Consider the following 24,171-nt stretch of genomic DNA (forward strand, 5'->3'; position numbering starts at 1 on the left):
AACCTAAAAAGATTGCCTCCCGAGCTCTATATAGGGAGCTGCTATATACCCATACTAAGGGGAAGGCCATTCCAGACCCCTCAAAGGGAAGGGTTGTATTTGAGTGGTAACCTCCCTCATCAACTATCCTGAACTGATCTAGCTGACATAGAAGAACCCAGGATTTAATGGTAGCATGACTGCAGTGTCTGCTACACATGTTAACACTTGCATTTTGCATTTAAAATATCTAGTTGGATATTTATCTGCTAATTATTTCATTTAGGTTTTTTTTGGGGGGGTTTTGCTGATTTTTCATTGGTTGATTGACATGTTCTTACTTAGCAAAGACTTAAAAAACTTAAAAATAATTCATATTTAAGCAGAATAGGAAAGGCAACTGCAAGTATTATCTTATTGCATTTCAAAGGCAATGGAAAAAATATGATTTTGACTCACTGTGTATATGTTTTTTCCCCTGGTATGCATACTACAACTAAGTGCAAGTTACATGTTTATTGAGACCAATGTTTTCAAAACCTACAATTAATAATAGATTTTGGCCATAAAAGATCTATTTCTTTTGTTAGGTCTTTTCTTCCTTTTATAATATAAGGGGAAGTTGTCCTGGGGGAGCACTTGCCAGTTCTTTTTTATTTTTTGCATGATGATTTTTATTTATAGCACTCACTCAGTGCCTCTTGGGATTTCTTTTCTAATACTAGGAAGCTAACTATGAAGCAGAGTTGCCCGTTGTGAATGGGCATTGGCTATTTTTGTAAAACTGGGGCAATAAGCAAATGTTTACATGGTCTCCTCATAATTCAACTGGGGGTGGGCAGTTCTCTTTTAACTCAGGGACCGCATACTTGCTTTGGAACTTGACAGTTGCAAATACAAATGCAGAGATTCTTGATTGGAAAAAGAAACTATAGCACTTTGGTGTGTAGCTGAAACAAAACATTATGCATAGGGTTAAATCTCTATAGAACGGCAAAAAATATCCATGCTAGCTGTGATATATTTTTTGCAGCATGACAGAGAATATCATAAACCCTGTATTTTCAAATAATCATCCATTTAGGTAAATCACACATTTTTCAGAATAAAAACTTTTAATATTTCTAACTACAGTGGTAAAGATCACATTTTCTGGAAGAACTACTATGAAATGTCTTCTGTACTTTTATGTCTATATTGTGAGTCATTACATTGGTTAATTAAAGTTAATATCTTCTCTTAACTTCATTTCAAGAGAGATTAATTTTATACTGTTTATAGGGCAATATAATTGGCTTTTCAAAATTGCCTCAAAGCATCTACACTCAATGCACTAATAAATCATACTTTAACTTGTGCAGTATTCATACTTTTTCATAGTTTCACACTTGAGTTACTTATATGAATGAAATCTATTAGATTATACTGGAAACTGGGTTGGTAAACACTACAGGTACAAATGCAAAAAATAAAACTTCCACATTGCAAAAACCTTTGCATTATATTTCATATGAATGTTATCATGAGGATTCTACTAAAATAAATCTAAATTTCAACATTTAGAAAAAAAAATAATTAAAATTCTTCTTTATGACTACTTCTATTATCTGAATGGTTTATTCAATGATGTCTCTGCCAATCTCTGAGTTTCAAGGGTTAAGTAATCACAGCCTAACCATCAGGCCGATACAGTAAGGAGTGATAGGAAGAGGTGTGTTACGGCTGGGCACACCTGCGTTTGCCGCACGCACAGTTTGGATCACCTACCGCTCAATACTGTATTGAAATAGCATGCAAATGCAAGCCGCGTCTGAGAAGTGTCCGTGAAGCGTTAGGCCTGCGCAATCAATTTTACTGTATAGAGCGCTATACAGCGCCTATACAGTATCCTGGGTGCGCTGGTACCTGTCATTTCAAACGTCATTTCAAATGACGTTTGAATTGACAGGTACCAGGGGAGATTGCGAGTCCTCTTCCCCCCTCCCGAAGCAAGGCAGGGCGAAAATTAAAACAAAAGTGAATAAAGTGTAATAAAAGTAATAAAAGTAAACTTACTGCATGTGAATTTTCTTTGAACAGTCCTCTCTCTCTCTCCTCCTCCCAAGGCGCGTACTGCGGCTCCCCTGCCTCCCGGGGGGAGCCGGCGCGAAAGCGGCTTCCAGCAGCTCCCCACCGGGGAAGGTGAATGAATGTGCACCTGTGCGTGCAATTTGGTCGCTCAAGGTGTGACGTCACGACATTTGGCGTCACGGCGTGTGACGTCGGCTTTCGCTAATGCACTGCCTTGAGCGCCCAAATTGCATTCATTCACCTTCACAGGCGGGGGCTGCTGGAAGCCGCTTTGGCTCCCCTGCCCCCGCCGGCAAAGGTGAATGAATGCACGCCTGTGTGTGCAATTTGGGCGCTCAAGGCAGTGCATTAGCGAACGCCGACGTCACACGCTGTGACGTCAAATGTCGTGACGTCACGCCTTGATCTCCCAAATTTCACGCACAGGTGTACACAGGCGTGCATTCATTCACCGCCGGCAGGGGCTGCTGGAAGCCGCTTTCGCTGCTGGCTCCCTCCGCCTGGATGAATGCACGCCTGCCGGCTCCCTCCGCCTGGATGAATGCATACCCGCCGGCTCCCTCCGCTGGATGAATGCACGCCCGCCGGCTCCCTCCGCCTGGATGAATGTGCACCTGCCGGCGAAGGTGAGTGAATGAATGCACGCCCGCCGGCTCCCACCACGTACGGGCGTGAATTCATTCACTTTTGCCTGTACGCTTTTGCCCGCCGCTTTCGCCGACAGGCAGGGAAGCCGCAGTGCACGCCTCGGGAGGAGGGGAGAGAGGACTGTTCAAAGAAAATTCACATGCAGTAAGTTTACTTTTATTACACTTTATTTACTTTTGTTTTAATGACATGTCGAGCCGATTTTCGCCCTGCGCCTTGCACACAAGCCTGACATCATACTATTTAAAGGGCCCACAGTAGGAAACTCCTGATGGTGCATGATGATGACATCACATTTACAGACCCATATAAGGCCCCGCTGGCTCTCCTTCAGTTCCTCAGCAACAGGTCCAACTATGTTTCGTAGGCTGTGCTGCTTCCCAGCATCTTGTTCTCATTCCACTCCAGCTTGTCTTCAGTTCTTGTCCTTTTTGTCATCATCCCAGCCTTGTCCAGCTTTTCTTCTGTTCCAATCTACCCTGTCTGCAGTTCTGGTTCAGTTTGTCTTCTTACCAGGTACACATACAATTAAAGGATAATATTAAGTTATTCTTCCAATAAATACCATTTACAAAAAACATGAGAGAAAATTAAAAAAACACAACAAAAAAATGTTCAGAAATTCTTAAAATTTTTAAAGACACATTTTAGTAATTTTAATTCATCATGTAATATAAACATGTGCCAATCACAGCAACATATACAAAATATCAAATGACATAAACCCTCCGCTGGATAAATCCCAGCCAATTCCTTGTATCTGAAAATTTTACATTGTTACCATCATACATATCGGCGTTTTGTCATCTGGAAGTTAACTACTCTGTTCTTGCACATGTTTTGGTTATTTCATGGAGTTTTTAGTATATTTTTGTTTCATTTTTTTTGGGTACAATTTTTTTTATGGGTAGATTTATTTACTTTTTGTAGAGTGACATTCCCCACTGGAAAGTGAAGTGGCATATTAGCAGCTATGGATTTATAATATTATGTGGAATAAAGACAGCACATGATAACATAATTTAGAACAAATACAACATATTAAACTGTTTATATTGAGATAGTTTTCATCATTTATTTATTTATTTTATTTATTTATTTAGAGCTTTTTTATACCGGCATTCATGATACAATCATATCATGCCGGTTTACAGATAACAAGGGGTGCAGTTACTTTGTACAAATAACCAGTGCATAAGAAACAATAAAGTTACAATATCACAGGGTTGCTAGAACTGGTGGAGCACGTGGTCATTTATGGAAGAGGTTTGATTTTTTGAGACATTATTGATGGGTCAAGGTTTACAATTTATTTATTGATGATACATTGTTTCGTTCAAGGGTTTGGACATGTTTTAAATTTCCGCTGAGGAAGCCCTGAAATGTGAGAGTGAAATGGAGAATTCTTTGTTGGGAATGTTAGAGAAGATGGAATATATAGTATGGGAAGAATAAAGGAAGAAGCTTTGAAGATCGGCGAGTTATAGTTGAAGTGAGATCACTCTTTGAAGAGACTATCTGGCCTTTTTTGGAATATTTAAGGACTGAAGTCTAACATTTCACTATCCATGCTCTTCTCTTCTGTATTTCTCTGTTATATATATATATATATTTATTATTTTATATAGGGGTGGGGGTGGGGTGGGCTGGTATGAGTGAGATGGTGTACATGAAATATATGATGGTAAAAGTGTGAGTTTTAGGATACAAGGAATTGGATGGGATTTATCCAATGGAGGGTTTATGTCATTTGATATTTTGTATATGTTGATGTGATTGGTACATGTTATATTACCTTATGGATTAAAATTATTGAAATTTGTCATTTGTTAAGATTTTTCGTTAATTTTTCAGTTTGTCTTCTTCCACATTGCCAAGTTTTTCTTGCCTGCCCGCCCTGCTTATCTGTGCATCCTGTCTTCTCTCAGATGGATACTTGGTTTGACCTCAGCTCTGGACCTCTGCTACCTTTGACTGCTGCCTGCCTCTGACCATTGCCTGGACTTCCACTACATTTGACTGCTGCCTACCTCCAATCACTGCATGGACCCCAGACACCTCTGATTGCCATTAGCCTTTGATCCAGCCTATTACAGACCTTTCCTGCCATCAACAGAGACCCCACAAGTCCTGCCAGGCCCGGCACCTGAGGGGACTTAAGACTGGTATAGGTGAAGGTCCTGATAGATTTCTGCTTTGCTTGGTTCTGTCTGCCGATGGTGGGTACCTACAGGGCTCCTTCCTGCAGGTACTGCCAATCTTGCCTCAGCCCAAGGGTCCACAGATACAACAGGTAGTTGAAGCCATGAGTTAACGGATTGCTCCAGGACATCCTTGGCATAGCCCACAGGCCAAAAGACCAAGAAGAGGCTCTGGAACACTTGGCTGCACTTTACTCACCTGGGTGCATTGACTGCAACTTGGTGCCTCTTGACCCATACCAGTACTACTGCCTCCTACAGCATCTAGTCGGCCAATTCCTCAGCTGCCAGCTCCACCCCAGTATGCTGGGGACCTCAAACAATGTCAGGGATACCTGAATCAGTATTGTATACACTTCCAATTACAGGTTCCATTATTTTCTAGCAATCAGACTAAAACCAAGTATATCCTCTTCCTGCTTGATAGAACAGCCTTGGCATGGATGTATCCCTTCTAGGAGCAAAGGGACTACCTTTTGCCAGACTTACAACAGTTCATGGAGCAGAACTGCACTGTATTTGAAGAACCAGGTCGTGCAGCAGCAATGGCTTCCAATCTGCTCCTCCTCCCCCAAGGCACCTCTACTCTAGCTGAATATGTCCTGGAGTTTCGTAAACTGGAATCCAAGCTGAACTGGTGTAAGAACAGCCTAGTTCACCATATTCTTGGATGGGCTCTCCAGGAGGATTAAAGATGAGCTCACCGCTTGAGATCTTCCCAACTCGTTAGAGACCCTCATCACCTTGACTGGCAAAATAGATCACCACTTGCAGCAAAGGGCTTGAGAGACCTGGCCTGTCTGAAGGAATGTCTTGAAGGTTCCTGGCTTCCAACATCCACTCTTACCTCCAGCTGCCACACCCTTGACCTCTTCACTTCCATAAGAGCCAATGCAGTTGAGATGTGCTGCATGGACCAAGAAGAGAGGCTCTGATGCGGACAGCAGGGCCTCTGTCTGTACTGTACTGCCCAAAGCCATCTCTTGGCCCATGACCATAGAGGTCGGGAAACCTCAATGCCTAGGGTCCTGCAGGATGACCCTAGGCCTTTCTGTTCCAGCTCCCCAATTTAATACTACTAGTCATATTGGAATTGGACTCCACTCTCCTCCACTCAGACTTTTTTGGATTCTGGCTGCAAAGGCTCTGATGCAGTCATCTTAAAGGAACTAGTTGACCAACTCCAGATTTCCATAGCCCCAATGACTTCTCTTTTGGTCCTCTCTTCAGTCTACTGAGACCCAATGCCAGGCCAGATCACCAGGGCCAAAGTACCTGTGGTCTTATGAACTGGCCCCCTGCATGTGGATAAAATCCACAGCTCATGATCTCCTGAGTTTTCCATTCTATCACCCTGGGCTTGCCTTGGCTCCAACAGTATCAACCAACTTCGACTGATCTGCCTTACATCTTTTCTGATGGGGCCACGGATGCATAGAGTCCTGCTTGGTGCCAAAAGAACCTCCTCGTTCACTGTCCATGGCATCCCTACTGTCAGTATATGGATTATAAGGATGTCTTCTAAAAAAAAAAAGCACTGCAATTTTACCTCTTCATTGCACATAGGACTGCAGCATTGGACTTATGCCAGGACGAGTTTAACCCCTGTCTTTCTGTGAGTCCCAGGCTATGTCCATGAGCATCTAGAACAGGAATTTAATCATCCTTTCTCTTCTCCAGCAGGGGTTGGGTTTTTCTTCATTGCAAAGAAAGATGGAGCACTCAGCCCATGCATAGACTACTGTGGCCTGAACACCATCACTAAGAAGGACCCCTGTCCATTACCTCTCATAATAGAACTCTTCAACCATCTACAAGACACCAAGATATTCACAAAGTTGTATTCAGGGGTGCATGCAACTTCATCTGCATCGTCCAGTGATGAACAGAAAAATGGCATTTAACACTCAAGATGGACATTACAAGTATTTGGTCATGCCCTTTGGGCTTTGCAATGCCCTGGAAGATTTCCAGAAAATGCTAACAAGATCTCTCACAATCTACTGTACAGCTGTGTGGTTGTATATTTGGATGACATATTGATGTTTTCTCAAACCCTGAGTGCCCACTGAAGAGATGCCTGCATCATCCTGTAATGCCTGCGAGACAATAATCTCTATGCCAAACTGGAAAAATGTATTTTTGAGCAAGGTGAGCTCCCCTTCCATTGCTCCTACCATGTAACAGGGGCCGGCCAATGGCACCGATAGCCCCTGTTACATGGTAAGGGCAAAGGGCCACCAGTGCCATTTTGTTTTCTTGCAGCTGATGGCCAGAGAGTGGGAGATTGCTGCTGGGACCCCCGCTGGACTACCAGGGACTTTAGGCAAGTTTTGGGGGGGTTGGGAGGGTGGGGGATTCTAAATAATTAGATCTGAAGGGTTAGGGTGAGTTTGGGGGTTTTTTTTTCTGTGTGCCCTTTCTCCAAAAACGATAAGAAAACCACATGAAATTTAGTGGGGTTTTCCTATCATTTTTGGGCCCCCCAGAACCATGACGAAATAGGAAATATCTTCTATATTTCCTATTTCGTCTAAAACAAATGCACATCCCTAGTTGGTATAGGTGAAAGTTCTGATGAGTCTCTGCTTCACCCGAGACCACATACCAATGGTGGGAACCTGCAGGGCTCCTCTCTGCCAATAGAGCCAATCAAGCTTTGGCCCAAGGGTCTATAGATGCAACAATTTTGGTGAACTTTCACATTCAGATCATCCAAATGCTTATCCTTAATGGATAAGGGAGGTTACAGTTTTCTGATTTTACTTGACTTGATGCTTTTGACTTGGTTAATCATATTTTATTGTCCAGACTTAGGGAAGCATTGATAAAGCATGCAGGGTTTCAATAGTCTGTTTCTTTTCTATCAAATAGATTCGGAATGGTGAGGATGGAGATTAAGACCTCATGATGGTGATTTTTGTTGATGATTAGATGTAGGATTTTATTTAAGGTACCATGTTAGCAGTTAGAGGCCTATGAACAAATGGCCCAAGTTATTTGAGATTATTGGATTTCTTCATTTTGAACTGTTAGATGTTGTCTTGAAGCCTACCTAAAAGAGTTTTCTATGAAACAAAGATGGTTGGTGAGAACAAGCAAGAGATCATTTACCAGGGAAAATTCCTGTTGTATGTATAACCCCATCTTGTTTTACAGGTTCCTAATACAGGGCTCACAGCAGAAGTCCCTAAGACAATTGCCTCCTGGATTACATTTCTCTTTTGCTTGCACTGTATTCAATACTGCAGTAAGCCCCAAGGGGATCGTGGTTCATCTGATGGGGAGGAGGACAAGCTTCTGAGGCCCTAAGCTTCTGGGGGTAGGTATCTTATATAGCTTCTCATTTCACTCCAATTTGTACTCATGAGGCAGATCTTTTCAGTTCAGGCTGGTTCCAGGGGTGGAAAAATAATAGGCAGAGACTTGGAGTGGTATTCAACAAAAAAATAGTTTACTGTAACTTATAAAAATGGATTCCAGGCAAAAAGGTAAAATCCTCAAATAGATAAAAACACCAGGATGGTAGCTCCATGTACCAAAGTTTCCCCCTCCAGGCTCAACCTCTAAATCAGTGTCCAAATCTCCAAAGCTCTTTTCAGTGATGGCGAAAGAAAAAAAACTCTTCTCAAAAATTAGGCAGAAAGATGGTGGTGAAAAAATACTCTCTCCTTCAAACAAGATGACACAAAGCTTGCAAAAAACTCTATCTAGGTCATTACATTCCCCACTTTTCTGGGTGCAGGGCAAATTAGCATCCTGGGCAACTGTGGATCCCACGTTGACCAGCAGCAGGGCAAACAGTACCCAATCCTTTTCCCTCATGTAAGGGCGGATGCTTCCTAAAATGAGAACAGGTCAAAAAAACAAACCGGTTCTCTAGAAAATCAAAATCCACTCCTCTCCTTGTTTAATCCTCATAGTGTAGACAGAGGGCCTACTGAGATTCACAAGAACAGAATCTTCCACATCAATCCAAAAACTACATTTAACCACTTCTTCCCTGTGCTCTCCCCAGATTATAAAGAGGAGCTCAGCTAATCCCAAAATAAGGTGGAATGGCAAACCAACTGGAAAGGATCCAAAAATACAAAACTCTCCCAGCAAATGGAAAAGGGCAAAAATATCTAGTAAGGAACAGGGCTTTTCTTACATATAGGACTCCTTCTCTGTTCATTTATGCCTAGGAAAACAGTGAAAAGTTGGATTTTTGAGCAAAAGAAGCAAATTCTATCTCATTTGCTATTTATTAGCTATTCTTTTTGTCTGAAATGATTGGATTTTCTGATTAATACATCTTTATTTAGTTTAGCATATATGTTTTTTTTCTTTTAATGTCTCAATAAGATTTTATTATCTGTGGTTCAATATATATATATATCAGCTTTCTTTCCAATTTATTTATTGCCTTTTTTTGTTACAGTATTTTAGAATGGCCTATATGCTATTTTGTATTTTAACTTATTTAGTTGTTAGTCTTATTGCAATTTATCCTGATCTGTACCCTTGTATGTTTGATTTATTGGTTCATATTTTGATCATCACCTTTTGCAATCTGCTTTGAGAGGGTTGATTGTGATCTGGAAAATGCCGAATATAAATGCTTTATTAAAGTAGATAAGATTGCATTAAATCCAGTGCTATCTCTCTGCCCCCAGATGCTGCAACCATCTGTTTGCTCCTCCCTGGGAGATCCCTTTACATTTGCCTAGCTATTAGCCAGCATAATGGGTTTTAACTTATATTGCTGATGTATTTTAAAATGGCAAGCTGATGTAATCTTTAGAATTGCATGAGCTCTTATAAAATTGTATAGTACCAGTGTTTCCTCATATACTAACTGAATCTTTTTCAATTCAATCAAGAAAGAAATCACCAGTGCCTTATCTGGTCTCAGATAATTTGCAAAGATAGGGAAACTTTAACATAATTGTTGCATAGGTCACTGGCTTTCAAGAATGCCTCAAATTGGAAACTGATATTGGCATTCTTTTCTCTAAAACACAATGGCTGCTGACATAAAAAAAGGTCAGTAAGACTTCTATTTGCATGGAGCACTAAATAAGATCATGTTACAGACATACCTCACTCCTGTTCAAACAAGTAAAATCAGGCTCATCTCCATGGGTACATGCAACTGCGGGTGCAAGTTAAGTCACATTCAAACATAAGAACATAAGAAATTGCCATGCTGGGTCAGACCAAGATTCCATCAAGCCCAGCATCCTGTTTTCAACAGAGGCCAAACCAGGCTACAAGAACCTGGCAAGTACCCAGACACTAAGAAGATCCCATGCTACTGATGCCAGTAATTGCAGAGGCCATTCCCAAGGTCAACTTGTGAAATAGCAGTTAATGGACTTCTCCTCCAATAACTTATCCAAACCTTTTTTAAACCCAGCTATACTAACTACACTAACCACATCCTCTGGCAACAAATTCCAGAGCTTAATTGTGCTTTGAGTGAAAAAGAATTTTCTCCGATTAGTCTTAAATGTGCTACTTGCTAACTTCAGTGAGTGCTCCCTAGTTCTTCTATTATCCGAAAGTGTAAATAACTGATTCACATCTACTCATTCAAGAACTCTCATTATTTTAAAGACATCCATCATATCCCCACTCAGCCATATCTTCTCCAAGCTGAATAGCCCTAACCTCTTCAGCCTTTCCTCATAGAGGAGCTATTTCATCTCCTATATCATTTTGTTCACCCTTCTCTGTACCTTCTTCATTGCAACTATATCTTTTTTGAGATGCGGTGACTAGAATTGTACACAGTATTCAAGATGTGGTCTCACCATGGAATGATACAGAGGCATTATGACATTTTCTGTTTTGTTAACCATTCCCTTCTTAATAATTCTCAACATTCTGTTTGCTTTTTTGACTGTTGGATCACATTGAATCGACAATTTCAAAGTATTATCCACTATGATGCCTAGATCTTTTTCCTGGGTAGTGGTTCCTAATATGGAACCTAACATTGTGTAACTACTAGGGATGTGCAAAGCCTGAAGCTTTTGGTTAGGGCTTCATTTTCGGCCCACCATGGGAAATATTGTATTTCCTGCAGTTCGGGCCTTTGAAATTTGGGGGGACCCGGATTTCAGGTTAGTGCGCACTAACGCCCATAAGTACATGTTAACATTTTAACGTTAGCATGTACTAACTCCTGTGTGTGCTAACCTATAAATGAATTTTCCCAAAATTTCGGGAAAAATTCATTCGGGATTTGGGGTCCCCGAACCAGGACAAATTAGGAAATTTCAATGAAATTGCCTAATTTGTCCTGAACGAATGCACATCCCTAGTATCCACAGGAAGGGTTATTTTTCCTTATATGCAACACCTTGCACTTGTCAACATTAAATTTCATCTAGCATTTGATGCCCAATCTTCTAGATTCGCAAGGTCCTCCTGCAATGTATCACAATCTGCTTCTGATTTAACTACTATGAATAATTTTGTATCATCTGCAAATTTGATTACCTCACTCATTGTATTCCTTTCCAGATCTTTTATAAATATATTGAAAACACCAGTCTAAGTACAGATCACTGAGGCCCTCCACTGTTTACCCTTTTCCACTGAGAAAATTGACCATTTGATCCTACTCTCTGTTTCTTGTCTTTTAATCTGTTCATAATCCACAAAAGGACATCGCCTCCCATCCCATAACATTTTAGTTTTCTTAGAAGGCTTTCATGAGGGACTTTGTCAAATGCCTTCTGAAAATCCAGATACACTACATCTACCGGTTCACCTGTATCCACATGTCTATTAACTGCTTAAAAAAAAAGAAACAGATTTGTGAGGCAAGACTTCCCTTGGGTAAATCCATATTGACTGTATTCCGTTAAACCATGTCTTTCTATATGCCCTGTGATTTTGATCATTAGAATAGTTTCCACTATTGTTCCAGGCACTGAAGTCAGGCTCACTAGTCTATAGTTTCCCAGATCGCCCCTGGATCCCTTTTTAAATATTGGTGTTACAATGGCCACACTCCAGTCTTCAGGTACAATGGATGATTTTAATGATAGGTTACAAATTTTAATTAATAGATCTGAAATTTCATTTATGAGTACCTTCTGAACCCTAGAATGCATACCATCTGGTGCAGGGGATCTGTTACTCTTTAGTTTGTTTGTCAGTCTGGCCTACTACATCTTTCAGGTTCACAGTGATTTGGATCAGTTCATCTGAATCATCACCCTTGAAAATCATTTCCGGAACTGGTATCTCCCCAACATCTTCATTAGTAAACACAGAAGCAAAAATTAATTTAGTCTTTCTGCAATGGCTTTATCTTCCCTAAGAACCCCTTTAACCCCTCGGTCATCTAGTGGTCCATCTGACTCCTCATAGGTTTCTTGCTTCGGATATATTTAAAAAAGTTTTTATTATGAGTTTTTGCCTCTATGGCCAACTTCATTTCAAATTCTCTCTTCGCCTGTCTTATCAATGTTTACATTTAACTTGACAATGCTTATACTTTTTCCTGTTTTCTTCAGATGTATCCTTCTACCAATTTTTGAAGGATTTTTTTTGGCTAAAATAGCCTTTTTTACCTCAGCTTTTAATCTTGCTGGTAATCGTTTTGCCTTCCTTCCACCTTTCTTAATACGTGGAATACATATGTACTACACATCTAGGATTGTATTTTTATACAATGTCCATGCCTGTTGAACACTTTTAACCTTTGCAGCTGCACCTTTCAGTTTTTTTCTATTTTCCACATTTTATCAATGTTTCCCTTTTGAAAATTTAGTGTTAGAGCTGCAGATTTACTTATTGTCCCCCTTCCAGTTGTTAGTTTAAATTTGATCATGTTATGATCACTTTTGCGAAGTAGCCCCACCACTGTTACCTCTGTCACCAAATCCTGCATTCCACTAAGAATTAAATCTAAAATAGCTCCCTCTCTCATTGGTACCTGAACCTATTGCTCCATGAAGCAGTCATTTATTACATCCAGGAACTTTATGTCTCTAGCATGTCCTGATGTTAGATTTACCCAGTCAGTATTGGGGTAATTGAAATCTCCCATTCTTACTGCACTGCCAAATTGGTTAGCTTCCCTGATTTCTCTTAGCATTTCATCATCTGTCTGACCATATCTATTGGGACTGTATGTGCATTCAAAGATTCTAGCTGGTCAAATTAATTGCTGTCAAAATTAATGAGTTAATTATTCAGACTTATCTGGGTATTTAAGTTAGCTGGATAAGACTTATCTGGATAACTTACATGGAATAATCAGCAGCACTGCTATACTACTGAATAAGTGAATATTCATGTACAAAATGCTGTTCTATGGCATGTCTAACTTATCCAACCAAATTATCTGGCTAAGTAGCACCTCCCCATTACACCCCTTGCTGGCCCCTCATTTTTCCAGCTGTCTACCTAACTGGACAAGCGGCTTATCCAAATAAGTGGCGACCATTGAACATAGCTGGATATTCAGTGGCTGCCATTTAGCCAGATGAGTCACTACTATTCTAGCTAAGTAGATTTCAATATCGGGCTCATTGGATCTAACATTCCATTAAGTTACCCATTATTCCTCCTAGATGATCTTCCAGGGAACAGAAGCCATAGCATTTATTAAAAAAAAAAAAAAAAACCCAAAAAAACTTTTACAATATAGGGGTAATTTTCAAAGACACATAAACACATAGGGGCGGATTTTCAAAGGGTTACGCACGTATATTATGCGTGTAACCCTGAAAACCTGCTCCTGCGCGCACCAAGCCTATGTTGCATAGGTTCATCCATGCACGCAAGCCCCGGGACACGCGTATATCTCGGGGCTTGAAAAAGGGGGCAGGGCGGGGGTGGGGCGGTCCAAGGGTGAGGCTGGGCGGGGCTGGAGCCTCCAGGCACAGCGGCCATTTGTCGCTGTGCCCGGGATCTTGGGCCAGCCATTGGCCAGCACGCGCAACCTACACCTGCCCAGAGGCAGGCACAACTTATAAATTAAAGGTAAGGGGGGGGGTTTAGGTAGGTCTAGGGGCAGGTTAGGTAGGGGAAGGGAGGGGAAGGTGGGGGGGGGGGGGGGGCAGAAGGAAAGTTACCTCTGAGGCCGCTCTGATTTCAGAGCGGCCTCGGAGAGAATGGAAGAAGGCTGTGCACGCATGTTATAAAATCGGGCATAGATTTGTGCACGCCGGGTTGCATGCACAAATCTATGCCCCCGTATAATTCTTAAAATCCAGCCCATAAAACCCAGTTTTATGTGCTAAGATGGCTCTTTGAAAATTACCCCATTGGCTATGCAGGCAAACGTACACCTGTTTAGAGACCTCCTGGGTCTCTACCAGATGACCCTAGTTCTCAGCCCTTGGGTAGACAGCTGCAAAGGGACATAACATTCTGATCAGCACCTCCCCCAGAGGTTGTATTGAATTGCATGTCCCTTAGCAACAAGGGAGGGGGAGGCTAGTTTAGGTGAGTTCAGATGTAGTATGCTCTCTAAGAACCTGATTCATCAAGGAATTTTCCAGTAGACACAGAATGGTAGAAAAGCCATTGTGAAACAGGCAGTAAGTTGGGCCCCCAGTCTGTCATAGGAGAAGAGGGATATTAAGAAGTTTTTACAGTTTATTTTTCTGGTTTCTACATTTTTGATCAATTTCATACCTTTTTGACTACCATAAAATGATGTTGCAGCACCCAGATGTAAGAGGAGATCCTGATTCAAGTTTTTGCAAGTTTGTATTTTTCCACCTTTGGGAAAAGGAGAATTTTTCTGACACCCCTCCTTTCCCTCAAACTGGAGATTTTTAGGGACTGTTTCCAGTATAGGCCTTTGCTCCTGGGAGGCCAGTATCTATCTGTTGTAGAGGAGCCATCAAAGGAGAAAAATTCTCTGGAGACACCCAAGGGAGTTTCCACCCCTGGGACACAGGACAATGCCAGGTGAAGTTCAGGATTTGAAGTGGACTTTAAGTACTGTGGGAAGGGATCAGGTCAAAGTTAGGATACCCCAATCACTGTGGGACCCTTATCATTCCCTGCCATGGAAGATAAGTCAGTTCCAGGCCCCTGCCCGGAGGGATTCATCCACAGAGAGCATTCAAATCCTGACACATGTAAATCTGGGGACGCTGGAAGTATCTGGATGCTTATTGTTTTACATTTATTGATTCTTTTAAGAGGAATTACAGTAAACTTTAATTTGAACACCCATCTAGTGAGTCATGTCTGGTTGTAAGCGTACCTGTCCCGAAGAGCTATAGTAACACACACACACCACACACAGAATATCATTACTGCCTGGGCCAAGAAGATTTGCCTTCATCCCCATAAAAAAGACCCACACCTTGGGAATCAAAGAGAGGGAAGTGAGAACTGTGAAGTCAGCCCCAGTTATAAAATATTTTGTGTGTCCTTGGAAAAAACGACAATCCAAAGAAAACTGTTATACATGTATCCATATTACATACTAATTTTTATTTTGCAGTCATGGCAGGCATACTGGGTGGAGGAGCAGTCATTTGGATTTTCAAAGGTCTGTGCAGAAGTTTACAGACAGAAGTTATGCACTGCTAGGGGCAGATGTAACTTCCTGTGTGCAACTTGTGCAGATAGTAGGGAAATTAACCCCAGCATTTTCAAAGTGATTTTATATACATAAACTCAGTTTGAAAATTAGTGATAAAAATCTATGCACAAGAACATTCACAGCTCATCATTATGCAGTGTTATAAAATTATTCTCCATATTTTCATGACTGTCAGGTTGATTGTCTTGCTAAATGGAAATGTGTACATTCCATTAACCTCACTGATAGATATGGCAAATATTAATAATAGAGAAACTATATTGCCATATTAATGATCAAAACCTACCTGTTTTTGCTATGTGATTGCCATTTTTTAACAATTCATGCTCTTAGGACCTTGCAATCCTAAGGGCATGAACTACCCACTGGATTACAAGTTTATTTTTGAATTGGACACTCCTTGGAAGCTTCTGATTGAAAATGCTACTGGCGCGTATATTTGTATTCTCTGCTTTACACCTTAAGGAAACAGGTGCAAAGCATGTACATAAAATGATATCTATAAGGTCTATATTCAAAAGCATTTAACCTTCTAATTCAGAAGTTAACTAGCTATATGAATATTTGGGCACTTATCAGGCTAAATTCTAGCTAGTTAATAATATTACCACCTATAATTTAGCAGGCTAACCCCTAGATTTATCAAAATGCTCTAAATATATTGGGGCCGATTTTAAATGTTACGTGCGCTGGGTACATTTGTGCGCGCTACCCGGTGCTTTCAAATGTACACCCAATTTTATAACATGCGTGCGCTACCGCGTGCATATTATAAAATCCAGGGTTGGCGCGCACAACGGGGTGCACACTTGGGCACCTTGCACATGACAAGCCCAAGGGGAGCCCCGATGGCTTTCCCTGTTCCATCCAAGGCCACTCCAAAATCAGAGCGGCCTTAGAGGGAACCTTTTTCAATCCCCCCTACCTTCCCCTCCCTTCCCCTATCTAGCCCAACCCCCAGCCCTAACTAAATCCCCCCCTACTTTTGTTTCTGAAGTTATGCCTGCCTGAGGCAGGCATAACTTGCGCGCGCCGACAAGCTGCTGGCCCGTGCAATTTAAGATGGCGCCGGCCGTCCATTGCTCCTACCATGTGACAGGGGCCGGCCAAAGGCACTGATAGCCCCTGTCACATGGTAAGGGCAAAGGGCCACCGGTGCCATATTGTTTACTGGCAGCTGACGGCCAGAAAGCGGGAGATTGCTGCCGGGACCCCCGCTGGACCACCAGGGACTTTAGGCAAGTTTTTGGGGGGTCGGGAGGGTGAGGGATTGTAAATAATTTGATCTGAAGGGTTGGGGTGGGTTTGGGTTGTTTTTTTTTCTGTGTGCCCTTTCTCCCCCCCCCCCAAAAAAAAAAAAACCAATAAGAAAACCACAATGAAATTTCGTGGGGTTTTCCTATCATTTTTGCCCCCCCCCCCCCCCCCGAATCGCGAAAAAATAGGAAATATTGTCTATATTTCCTATTTCAGCTAAAACAAATGCACATCCCTAGTAGATACAAAGAATTAAGAAAAGACAGAATGAAAGAAAGAAAAGAACCAAGATGAATCACAGAACAAGTGAAGATAATGGTCTCTATATTAATCAAAGTGCTAAGAATGGATATGTCTCCAATATATATCAGTATGTAAAAATACCAGTATGTTTACATACGTTTGCATGCATGAAGAAAGTATGCAGAGTTCAAGTGAAAGCATGTGGAATATAATTGAATGTGCATGTGTGTGTGTGTGAGTGACAGAATAAAGATGTGAATATATGTAAAAGCAGGTTTAGATTATGACCACAAAGAAGGTATGAATTTGTTGAAGATGAAATGTAATTTATAATGTCATGACATTAGTGTGTTCACCCAGATTTGTGTCAGTTTTTATAACTTGCGTGCACATATGCATGTATGTTATAAAATAACCTGGCTGGGTGCACACATGTGCCCAAGCATGCAAATCCCAATTTAAGTCAAGGAATTTTATAATGGGAGAGTGTCCATGCCATTGCCAGTTTCATCAGTTTGTCCATCAGTTTGTCTAGTTAAAAGCTAGGTCCTCAATATCCTCCTGGTTTGATAGCCTGCACTGCCCCCAGTTACCCCAGACCCATTAAACCTAGCAGAAATGGCTAATTTATTTTATTGTTTTAAGGCGCACCTTCTCCATGGCAGAAGTAAAGTTATGTGGCGGTGAACCTGGGCATGCACCAGGGTGCAATAGTATTTATGCCCCATAATGCCCATGCCCACACCACGCCATGCACCTTTTTGAAATCAAATTAAATATGAGCACAGCCAGATATATGCATGCATCAGGGTAGCTTTTAAAATTCAGTGGGCATGCGCAAGCACAATTTGTGTGTGCATCTCCCGATCTTGGCATATGCCAAGCTTTTAAAATTCACCTTAAAGTGTGGTGATACCTATAAGACCTAGTAATGTCCTAGTGATGTTTTGATTTTTTTCCTTCATTTTTTTATTTTGTTTTATAGTTCATTAATTTTAAGGATAATATTCAGTAAACTGGCAAATAGACAAGTTTTATGGCTACAGTTAGGCAGATAACTTGTCCCAAATATTTAGTAGGATAAACACATCCCACTTAATATGCCCTATTAAAGTTATCCAGCTACTTTAACTGGATAACTTTAAACCTAACCAGATAGCTTTTTAAAGTTGTTGGTTAGGTTAAAAGTTATCCAGCCCCTTCCCAATGCCTTGGATATAAGAATTTGTTACACATGATACAGGAATTGTGGAGTTCATCAGTGAGTTTTGGATGCTCTGCCATATCATGATAGAACCAGGCTTCTACTCCCATGCCATTAAACTGGAAGTCATTATGAAATTCAAGGCCATGGTGGTGGCCATCTATGACAGGTTAATGGAGGTATACTTCTTGGATTCCAGCATCATGGAGATGAAGTATCTGCTGCTCCAATTAACAGCAAGGAGCTGCCCACCATTTTTTTTATTTATTTAAAACATTTATAGTCTGCATTATAAAATCTGCTTGTTCTAAGTGGATTATAAAAATCAAACAAGACACAATGAAAGGCAAAAAGTAAAAATAAAATGACAAAACACATGTCAAAACAATAGTTCCACAAAACATAAACAGCTTAAAAATAATCAACAGGAATAAATATAACAGCATCATAGAACAGTTTCCATGACTAAAATCTGTGAATAATCATATAGCAAGTTGAATGTTTGTGCAAAATAATATGCCTTTACTTGTCTTCTGAACGTTTTACAATCTGTGATCATCACAGGGATATTCTCAGGGACGTGGTTCCACAAAGCAGTGACTGAATTGGAGAACATATGTTTTCGCTGTTTCTGAAGATGTACAGTTTTAACGGTTGGATTAACAGACTTTTACCCAGCGATCTCAGGGGGTGCAAGGGAACATATATAGCAATCCAGGTAGATAAATAACTAGAGTCCTTAATTATGAAAAGCTGTAAATATTAAGGTCACTAGTATCAATGTTTGTCCTAAATGGAACAAGTAGACAATAATCATCTCTAAGGGGTAAATTTTGAAAGAGTTGCTCACATTAAAAGGACCATATACCCTAGCATATGGGCCAAGCGCATCTTGAATTTTAAAAATGGAAAATTACATGCGCATATGCATGTGTGCATGCAACAGAACATGCAATAAAAAGGGTCAGATTAGGAGTATTCTGGGGTGGGACCAAAATTTACAAACAAATCCTAATTTTAAAACTGGTGAACACAGCTTGTATTGAGCTGTTACCTGTGCATATTTGCTTCTGCTCTTGTTCAGGTATAAGTCTGAAAAAGATTTGTTATAATCAAGACTGAGTGATGGTTCTGAGGGGTCTTAATGACCTGGAGACAGACTGGGAAAACTGAGGGACTAAAAGGTCAAACTGGTTATTCCCTTCATGCACACATGGATTTGCTCACATGCACATGTAAAAGCCAACAAGTCCTAAGGAAAGATATGCGAAGAACTTCTTAAAATTAGGGGCAGACATATGTGCATTAGGGGCCGGATTTTAAAAGGGTTACGCGCATAAGGTACGCACGTAACCCTTCTAAAACGGCCCTGCGTAAGTCCCGGGGCTTTCTTGGGGTGGGCGTGTCGGGGGGCATGACGTGATTGGCGTGTCATCCGGGGGTGTGTTGGGGGCATGACGCAGTCGGTGTATCATCCGGGGGTGATGCTGTGGGCGTGATTTCGGCCCGGGGGCATCCCGTGGGCATGGCCGTGGCCTCCGGACCAGCCCCCGGGCTGGAACATGGCGCGTGGCAGCCAGCCCGGCGCGCGCAAAGTTACGCTTGCCTCTAGCAGGCGTAACTTGTGCGACAGAGGTGGGGAGGGGTTTAGATAGGCCTCGGCCTCGGAGGGAACGGGCAGCGTGTGCAGGGCTCGGCGCGCGCAAGTTGCACAAATGTGCACCCCCTTGCGCGCGCCAACCCTGGATTTTATAAGATACGGGCAACTACGCGTGTATCTTATAAAATACGGCGTACTTTTGTTCGCGCCTGGTGTGCAAACAAAAGTACGCGCATGCGCTTTGTTTTAAAATGTACCCCCATGTGTTTTTTAAATCATATGACTGCACTTGCACGGACAATTTAAATATCCAGTGTATGTGGGTGCACATACTTGTTTTAAAGTTACTGTCCCTGGGTAGGAAAAATATGTTCATTTAAATATGTTCATTTAAAGGACATTCTGTGATCAATTGATCAGCTACGTTTTGTGGAGTTTGCTAAGCAATCAACACATTCTGGGGGAGGCTAAAATCAAGAGCATTGTTATAGTCAATAGAACCAATCATCAGAGACTGGGGAATGGGTCAGAAGTACACAAGTCTTGCCATACTGTGTTATAACAAATGGTCCATCAAGTTCAGTATCCTGTTTCTAACAGTAGCCAATTCAGTTCACAAAAAATGGCAGGATTCCAAAGGGAAGATAGATTCCATGCTGCTTATCCCATGGATAAGAAATGGATTATACAACTCCATCTTAATGGTTTATGTACTTTTCCTCCAGAAATGTGTTCAAATCTTTTTGAAATGCAGCTACAATAATATCTTTCACCACATCTTCTGACAATGAATTCCAAATCTTAATTACACATTGAGTAAAAGAATATTTTTTCTTATTTGTTTTAAATTTATCACTTAGTAACATCATTATGTATCTCCTTGTCTTTGAACTATTTCAAAGAGTAAACAACCTATTAACATTTACTCATTCCACTCCACTCATTATATTATCACTCCATCATATCTCCTCTCAGCTGTCTCTTCTCCAGGTTAAAGAATTTTAACCTCTTTAGCCTTTCCTCATAAAGGAACCATTCCATCCCCTTTATCATTTTTGTTGTCTTTCTCTGGACCTTTTCTAATTCTGCAATATTTTTTTTGAGATATGGTAAACAGAATTACTCTTAATACTTAAGAGATACATAATGATGTTACTTATGTCCACCACCAAACGGGCCCTCTCCCTAGCAGGCCCTTCCCTCTGGAACTCCATGCCCCTTGACCTTCGTACCGAAACCTCCACACCCACCTTCAAAAAGAAACTCAAAACCTGGCTCTTCCTCCAAGCATACCCCCAATCACAATCTTCATCATCCCTTACAAACATCCTCACCCAACCGCCTACCCCCACCAACACCCACTCTTCAGGACATACTCCCTGCACCAACCCCCCCCCCAATGAACTTCAAACCTAAAATTTCAGTTAGTACCCGCCCCTCCCCCCCAATCATTGTTCCTCTGCGCTTATACTAGCCTGTAAATAATCTATGTGTTTATCACATTTTCCTCAAACCCCTGTACATACCTTTCCTCGTGTATCCTTTTCCCCCTCCCCCCTCCCTCTCTCTTTGTCTTGTCTACCTATATACCTCTCCTCCCCACCTATTTATCTTGTTTATTGCTATGTTACTGAGTTTATTGTTACAAACTGTTCTTTGTAAAGGCTTTGCCTATATATCCTTGTTTGTAAGTTATCTGTAAACCGGCACGATGTGCATACGGTTGCCGGTATATAAAATAAAATAAAATAAATAAATAAATAAATAAATAAATAAGATGAGGTTGCACCATGGAGCTATACAGAGGTCGCCCTCACTATGTCATACGGGCGACCATCGCCCGTATGACATAGTGAGGGCAAAGGTAGCGCCGTCGCCATTTTGAAGATTGGCAATACGGCCCACAGGCAGGAAGTCGCTCCCGGACCCCCACTGGAATTTTGGCAAGTCCCCGGGGTCCAGCGGGGGTCCGGGAGCGATCTCCTGCACGCGTGACATCGGGAGCCAGGAACCAAAATGGCGCTGGCGCTACCTTTGCCCTGTCACATGATAAAGGCAAAGGGCCACCGGCACCATTTCTCAACGCAGCCGTGGCCAGAGAGCTGGAGATCACATCGGGATCCCCCCCACTGGACCCCAGGTAATTTAAAACATTTGGAGGGGGGGATTCGGGAGGGTGGGGGATTTGTTTTAAAGGTGCGGGGTGGGTTTTAGGGGTTTTTTGGTGTGCCGGTTTTCCCGCGCCCTATTTAACGATACAATACAAATGCCCCTGATGATAAATCGGGGGCATTTGTATTGTATCGTGCACTCTAACGATTTTGGACGATTTTAAAATTATCTGACGATAATTTTAATCGTTCAAAAATGATTCACATCCCTATTAAATACAAAATGGTTGTCAGCCATGGAACCCCAAAGGTTTATACAGTAATGTATATCATGTTTTAGTACATTATTTTACACATTGACTTCCCTGTGGATATACCCACTTACAGTCTATACCCGGCTTTCGCCCAAATCTACTTTATACTTCACAGAAACATGAGACATAATTATACAATACTGTACACCACTATTGCCTGTCCTCAATGGCTCTTTATATGGCTGACTTCCTTGTATGAATCTCTTTTCTTTGAAATGACCGTTCTTCACTTTGCTGTTGATAGTTATTCACTGTGGTCTGACCCCAACAAGCGGCCCTTGTTTCACATGTGTTTGCTTCCTCAGGGAGTCTGCAACCACTGAAAAAACAAACCTAAATTTTAAATACACCTAAAAACAAATACTTAGGACACATTAACCACCATGAGTGCTTGATAACCTTTTACATCAAATCATCTGTTATTCAGCATTTTCCCAGGCTGTCCACCAATCTCCAAACTATCTTCAACTTTCTCCCTTTTCTTCTGAAGACCAAATTCTTCAAAACGCAGCAGATATCACAAACGATGTAAACCTAAATTATACCACACACACTAAACACCTGACCTCATTAAATTGGAAAAAACACGCAAGCTGTGCCTGAAACCAATCACTTACCGTTTCTCTAATTGTCCAAAAAATATGTCTTACGAGCGTTTCCAAACTCCTCCATCTCCAACTAATTCAAGAGACATCCAACAGCACTATAAATTCTCCTTAATTCCCTCAACTTTTTAAAAGCAGGTTACAAGGGCCTCCGCCCTAATGCGGAGGACCGCACACCTCAACGTCCCTCACAACGGGACGCGACGAAGTGACGTCATTGTACGCTGATATCACGCCTACCAAAACACAATGAATGATAGAGATTCCCACTCGCTATGATCCAAAAATCAATACTAAAACATTGATATGAATGACAGCAGTGCTATATTTAGACTTCACCATAAATTCTCCTTAGTAAATAACATCTCTCCCTCAACTTTTTTAAAGCAGCTTACAAGGGCCTCCGCCCTAACGCGGAGGACCGCACGTGTCAATGTCCCTCACAACGGGACCTGACGACTTGACGTCATCATACGCTTATATCACACCCACCGAAACGCATTAAATGATAGAGATTCCCACTCGCTATAATCCAAAAATCAATACTAAAACATTGATATGAATAACAGCGGTGCTATATTTAGACTTCAAAAAAAAGCAATCCACTCTATCTCTGCATTTAGACCATGGGGCATCAAAGTTTGCCAATCAAAAATGCATTGCTGATCCCATTGAGTTAGGAGACGTTGTGTATCTCCTTCAGGATTCTGACACTGTTTAACCACAAAAAATTTTATATCATCAATACTATGTGATTTCTGTACCCAGTGACTTACTAATGGAGCTGATGCCTTTCTAGTACGTACACAACTCTTGTGTTCCACTATTCTTTGTCTTATAGTTCTATTAGTGTGGCCAATATATACCAATGTGCAAGGACACACAATGGCATAAACCACCCATTCAGATGAACAAGTAAAGTGTCCTGATAATACATGTGGACGTGCATGAGATTTAAACTGATACTGTTGAATTTGTAACACATTGGAGCAAATTGAACAGTGGCCATATTGAAACTGGCCACGAGGCTGAATACAGACTGTTGAAATCTCCCTTCTTTTTAATCTCTCTCTTAAATTTTTGCCCTTCTTAGTGGCAAAAATAGGTTGCTCAATGAAACTGGGTAAAGATGATATTACTGCCCAGTGTTTCAATATGCTTTGCTTTATAGCTGTAGTTTTAGATGAATACGGATGTGTGCAAACTAGTCTTGAAACTTTCTCTCTGTGCTGAACTCTCAAAAGATTATCTCGGTTTGCATAAAGGCCACGCTTAAACACCTTCTTGATAAGTCGCTTATTGTTAGGGATGTGCAGAGCAAAATTTTATGTTCATATTTTTTATGTCCGAAAGGGGGTCCCACTTGCGG

The sequence above is a fragment of the Rhinatrema bivittatum genome, chromosome 6 (genome assembly GCF_901001135.1).
Source record: "Rhinatrema bivittatum chromosome 6, aRhiBiv1.1, whole genome shotgun sequence".
Classification (NCBI taxonomy): Eukaryota; Metazoa; Chordata; class Amphibia; order Gymnophiona; family Rhinatrematidae; genus Rhinatrema; species Rhinatrema bivittatum.